We start from the raw sequence: 6,000 nt of genomic DNA on the forward strand, positions 1-6,000 counted from the left end.
TGCTTGTTTTAGTCCCAAAAGGGAGAAGACAGGGGTGGATGATGATGCAGTGCAGATTTTTTGAGGAAAGGGGAGACATGGATATGTTTGTAAATAGTAGAATTAATCAGTAGACAGGGATCAATTGAGGATCATTAAGTTAATTGGGATAATAGATTGGTGCAATCTGTTGGAGAAGACTGAATGGAATTGGATCACTTGTACATGTAAAAGTGTTAGCCTTGGCAAGAAGAAAGACCATGTCTTCCTGTGAAACAGGGATGAAAGAAGAGAAAGTGGGAGAAGGCATCAGTGATTTGAAATGGGGAATAGGGTAGAAAAAGGAGCTTTTGACAAATATTTTTCAGTGAAATATGAGGCAAGGCTCTCAACTGGGAGGGTAGGGGAGGAGGATTTGTGGGAATCTTGAAGAGGGATGAAAAGGATTGGTAAAGCCATTGTGAAGAGTGGAATAGATAGTTGATGATGGAGGTATAAAAAATTGCTCTGCTGAAGTGAGGGTCCAGTTGAATTAAGATAACACAGATTTGTAGTGGATCCAGTTAACATGGTTTAATTATTTTCTCCAGCTTCATTCAGTAGTACATGAAAAGAGAGCAAATGGTAGAGGTCATCCAAGACTGAGGTCTGGAAGGACAAAATCTTTGACAGGATAAAGAATAAGGGACTTGAGAGAAGAGGACAGTGTAGAGTTGATATGGTTCACCAGAGGATAAGGATGGAGAAAGAAAGGGAGGCTATCCAGTGAAGGGTGATGATCTAGGAAAGGATTGAAGGTTAAAGGGATTGGAGGTTGTAAGGATGAAGAATAGGGTTTCAATTTGCAAGACAAGTGAAATGACAACAGATTTTGAGCAGATAAAGGGATTTCACAGTTTATGAACATGAATATGGAGCACTTACAAGAGAATGATGATACAAAGTGTATGACCACCACTGCATAGTGATGGAGTAGGTCATGGGAAATAGGTGAGTTGAGGAATTGGATGATTTAGGCATTTGAGGGAGTCTCTATCTATCTCCATCTATCTATGCCTGTATCTATCTATACACATGTGTGTATTATTTATACATATATATCCATATATAGATAAAAACGTGTGTGTGTGTGTGTGTGTGTGTGTGTGTGTGTGTGTGTGTGTGTGTGTGTGTGTGAATTGAAGTCTTCTGGTATAAGGGCAGGTGTTAGGGAGGAGAAAAAGACTGTTAACCAGGCACTAAACTTATTAGGGAAGAAAGAATGTCCTGAAGATCTAGAGAAAAAGCTATGAGAATCTTGATTGAATCATAAATGTGTTATATGAACCTCAAAGGAAGAGGATACTGAGTGATGGTGGTAGAGGGCAGAGCCTGAGAGTCATTTGGGGTACAAGGAATATTTCAGCTTTCCTAGCAGGACCAGTGAGTCAGGGGTTAAGTGAAAGTGCAACCAGTGCTAGAAATAGCCAGAGAAGCTGTGTCATCAGAAAGAAGCTGGATCTCAGTAAGTAAAAAAAAGTCTAAAGGAGCTAGAATGGAAGAGTTATGGTGAAATCCAGTTTTGTTTTTTTTTTACCTAAGAGAGCACAGTGGAAGGGTTGGGTAGTTTTAGCATGAGAGATTGGTAGAGTGGGAGTTTAAGGGGGATGAGAATAAAGGAACAGTTAGCAAAAGATGGAGAAAAGGGTTTGAACAGTGTCAATCAGTTTCAGAATCATGAAGTAGATATGATGGGGAACAGGTAGGTTATCATCTACAATAGGAGTTCATCCTCTAGTGGAGTTGTCCCAGGACATCTGGCAGCTGTGTATGTGGCTGAAAAGGGGATGGGGGCATGTTGTATGGAAAATGCCCTGGTAAATGAAAATAGGCCCTAGGAGCTCTAAGTAGAGTCTACCTAGAGTGACCCGTGTGACCATGTTGGACAAGTCACTTAACGTCTCTGGGCCCAGGTTTCTTCATTTGTAAAATAAGAATGTTGGATTAGAACACTGAGTCCCTTTCGCCTCTATGATGCTATGATTTTTGTAACCCATTACAGCTTTTTTATTCCTTTTATCCCCTTTTGGATTTTGGATTCGAAATTCTTTACATTCAACTAAACTCTTTGAATTTAATTAATTTCTCTTGTTTAATCATTTAGAGACACAAAAACAGCCTAACGATTAAGTTACTGCACCTTTAAAAGTTGTTATGAACTGTGATCCTCTCAGAATAAGGATGCCATTTTAGTACAATAAGGCTTCAAGGCTGGAAGTTGGGCTTTGCAGGATGAAACCTTTTCAGGAAAGGAATGAAATAAGGAAATGAAATGCATCGTAGATCTCATTAGAGCATTAAGCCAAGCCCATCAGTGGGGCTGCAGGGTACACTGCCTGAGTCTGTCCTGACCCTGACATCATTTTGCTTCCTGGCCAGCTGGGAAGGGGGAAGGGCATGCTTGGTTGGAAGATGCACAAAAATCCATGGGTTGTTCTCCATTGTATCCCCTCCCTCCCTCCCCCACCCTGCCCCCACCATGCAGTAGCAATCTTTGTGGTTTTGTTTTAGGGTGTTTTTTGAATGTCACATCCTAATTCTGCTTTCTATGATAAATGTTTTTGTAAATATTTTTGTAGACTTAGATGTTTGTTTAATGAACACTGGTTATTAGTACATTTGTGCCTCTGTGTATGGCTGTCTTTCAAAGCCAAGCCTCTTGTATTTTATAAATAGATACAGAGGATAATGATTATGATGCTCAGTGCTGTTTGGATCCTTGCATAATGGTCTCTTCTTAAGCCTTATTATAAAGCCCAAAGAGCAATATTTCTTTCAGAAAGGTGACTTAATGACATCCTGCTCTCTGGGAGCATCTTTTGTCTTGAAATCTCAAAGTGCCTGAAAACTAATCATTAATTGAGCTTTATAACTTGTTAGAGAGGTGATCATTACGGTTATTCCCATTTTGTAAATGCAAAGACTACAGCTTGAAGAGAGAAATCCTTTGCCTGGGTTTAGTCATTCAATATAACCAATTAAGCATCCATTGTGTTTGAAGCCCCAGGATGGTTTTAGGGAAGAGAAAGTTAAAAAAAAAAAGGTCCTGCCTTATAAGACCTTGCAGTCTAAAGTAGATTATAAAAGTGAGCATGTAACTAGTAATACAAAGTGTTTGCCAGAAGTTGGAGTGGAAAGAGAAGGGGAAAAGTCCACATTTTTATGATGCTTTAAGGCTTGCAAAATGCTTTACATCCATGACCTCATTTTCTCTTCACAACAGTTTTGGGGGCTAGATGCTATCATTAGCCCCATTTACCAAAGGAGGGAATTAAAACTCAGTGACATCAACAAACACCCAAGGCCACACAGCTAGTCACTATCTCAGGCCAGACTTGAACCCAGGTCTGAGAGATTCCAGCTCTTGGACTTTATCCCCTATATGATGCTTGAGCAATTGGAATAGTCAGAGATGCCTGGGATTGGTCTAACTTTGTGGTGGTGAGTTCTGAGGCACTTTAAAAAGGATAATCCCCAATGGAATTGTAGAAAAAGCCAGACACTAAACCTTAGTTATTTGATTTTTTTTCCTTTTGCCTTAATTCTGGAGTGGTATTCTCTTTAGGATTATAAATATTAAAGCAGAGGGACCTTAGGAATTATCTAATCTAACTCCCTTATTTTATAGATGGATGATTTTAATTTTGTTGAGGTCATTGTGTATATTGTGTTTTTTTCTGGTTCTCCTTACTTTATTCTATATCAAGTTATGTTTACCGGAATTCTTACTTCTTATATAAATAAGATATATAAATATTTTATTTCTTATAGCTCATGAAGTAAGAAGATGTGATTGTTGGGTAACAATCAGTGATATCTGAAAGTACATGGATCATGGGAAAGATGAAATAGGTAAAAAGAGACTGGAAAAGAACGATTTCAAAAAAAGGGAAGACAATAGAATCTTCAAATTATAGGCCAGTAAGCTTAACTTTAATTGCCAGAAAATTCTACAACAGCTCATTAAAGAGACTGAACATCTAAAAAAGAAAGTGATCTAAACTGCATAGTTTCATAAAGGACAGATTAGGCCAGACTTACCTTATTTTATTTTTTTGCAAGTTTTCTAAACTGGTAAGTCAGGTGAATGTTATAGACAGTAACTTACCTAGGCTTTAGTAAGGGCAACTGGAGGGTGTGCAGTAGATAAGCCTACTGGACCTAAAGTCAGACTCATTTTCCTGAATTCAAATATGCCCTCAGACACTTACTAGCTGTGTAACCTTGGGCAAGTCATTTAACTCTGCTTCAGTTTCCTCATCTGTAAAATGAGCTAGAGAAGGAAATGGCAGACCACTCCAGTATTTTTGCCAAGAAAGTCCCAAAAGGAGATATAAAGAGATGGATACAACTGAAAACAATCAAAACAAGGACTCAGTCCTTTTAGGACTCTTCCAGATTCAGTCACTCCTTCCTGAAAACTGATAGTTTAGTTTAGTTTTTTTATTTTACATTTCTATTGTACTGTTCCTCTTCCACCTTTATTACAACTGGCATTGTATCAGGTTTCTGGAAAACTGAATGTCAGAGCTGATAGTCTTAAATTAATCTAACTGGGAGATTGTGCTGGAAGAAAACTTAAGGGCCTCCCTTACCACTAGATAAGGACTTGGAGTGTGATAGGAGCAATACACTTCCTTCTCCCTTTGTAAGTTGGGAGAACTTTTCTTTAAAAAATTGAGACCTTCTTGGAGACTAAAGGGTTGATATCACTTCCTCATTGTCTGAATACAAAATAGCCATGAGGAGCTCACTCCAAAGTCATGTTGATGCTTGGCAGGGAGATCACAGTGAATGATTAAGGCAAAAGAGCTTTGTCAGCTGAATCAACTTGAGATGTTCTCACTATCCATCCTTGTTAAATATTCTTCTGCTACAACTAAGTGAATCTCTTTTTTGTTAATAACTTGATGACCTACAAGTATCTGATTTTGTTCTGATATCAAATCTAAAATACCAGGGCTTGGCCTAAGTCAGGCCCAGCCTAGAACTCTAGCTACTGCAATAAGTCTAGGAAAAGAAATTGAGGGAATAAACATAGACAGAGAACAAACAAAAGTTTAATAAGGAGCAAATTTGCAGGATATAAAACAAATCCACATAAATCCTCAACATTTCTGAAACCCAGGAGGAAGAGATGGAAAGAGAAATTTTATTTAAAATAACTACAGAAATGTTTTTTAAAAAACCTTAGAAGCTTACCTATTAAGACTCATGTAAGAGTGAACTGAGCAGAACCAGGAGAACCCTGTACATAGTGATACCAATATTGCATGATGATAAACTAAGAAAGGAAACTATTCTCAATAATACAATGATACAAGACAATTCTGGAGGACTTATGATGAGAAAATACTATCTATCTCCAGAGTAAAAACTGATAGAGTCTGAATACAGATTGAAGAGTATTATTTTTCACCTTATTCTAATAAAGGTCTCATTTCTAAGATATCTAAAAAATGTATTAAAATGTGTAAGAATAAGAGCTTTTCCCCAATTGATAATAGCTAGAGGGCTTGAGCAGGCACTTCTCAAAGTAAAACATACAAACTATATATAGCTCTATGAAAAATCCTCCAATTCACTAATAATTAGAGAAATATAAATTAAAGCAACTCTGAATTTCCATCAGACTTGCAAAGCTAACAAATAGGGAATATGACAAATATTGGAGAAGCAGCAGGAAAACAGGCACATTGATGTACTGTTGGTGGAGCTGAAAACTAGTACTGCCATTTTGGAAAGCCATTTGGTAATATTCCCAAAATTACTCAGCTGTACATGAGCTTTGACCCAGTGATACCACTATTAGATTTATATTCCCAAGAGATAAAAGAAAGAGAAAAGGGGCCTATATGTATTTTAATGGCTTTTTTTTAAGTAGAAAAGAAATAGAAACAATGGGTGTTCTCTATAGTTGAGGAATGGCTGAAAAATTATGGCATATAAATATAATGGATATATTATAAATATAATTCTGCA

The 6,000-nt window shown here is 37.4% G+C and overlaps 1 protein-coding gene across 1 annotated transcript in view; it reads left to right on the forward strand.

Annotated features, from left to right (window-relative positions):
- CDKL3 (cyclin dependent kinase like 3) overlaps nucleotides 1–3,931 on the forward strand; it is an 82,702-nt gene extending 78,771 nt beyond the window's left edge. Inside the window, exon 15 of the transcript XR_008915050.1 lies at nucleotides 3,790–3,931. The gene's annotated coding sequence lies outside the window, so the exon portion shown is untranslated. The remainder of the gene's footprint in view (nucleotides 1–3,789) is intronic.
- The last annotated feature ends 2,069 nt before the right edge of the window (nucleotides 3,932–6,000 follow it).

The sequence above is a fragment of the Monodelphis domestica genome, chromosome 1, assembly GCF_027887165.1.
Source record: "Monodelphis domestica isolate mMonDom1 chromosome 1, mMonDom1.pri, whole genome shotgun sequence".
NCBI lineage: Eukaryota > Metazoa > Chordata > Mammalia > Didelphimorphia > Didelphidae > Monodelphis > Monodelphis domestica.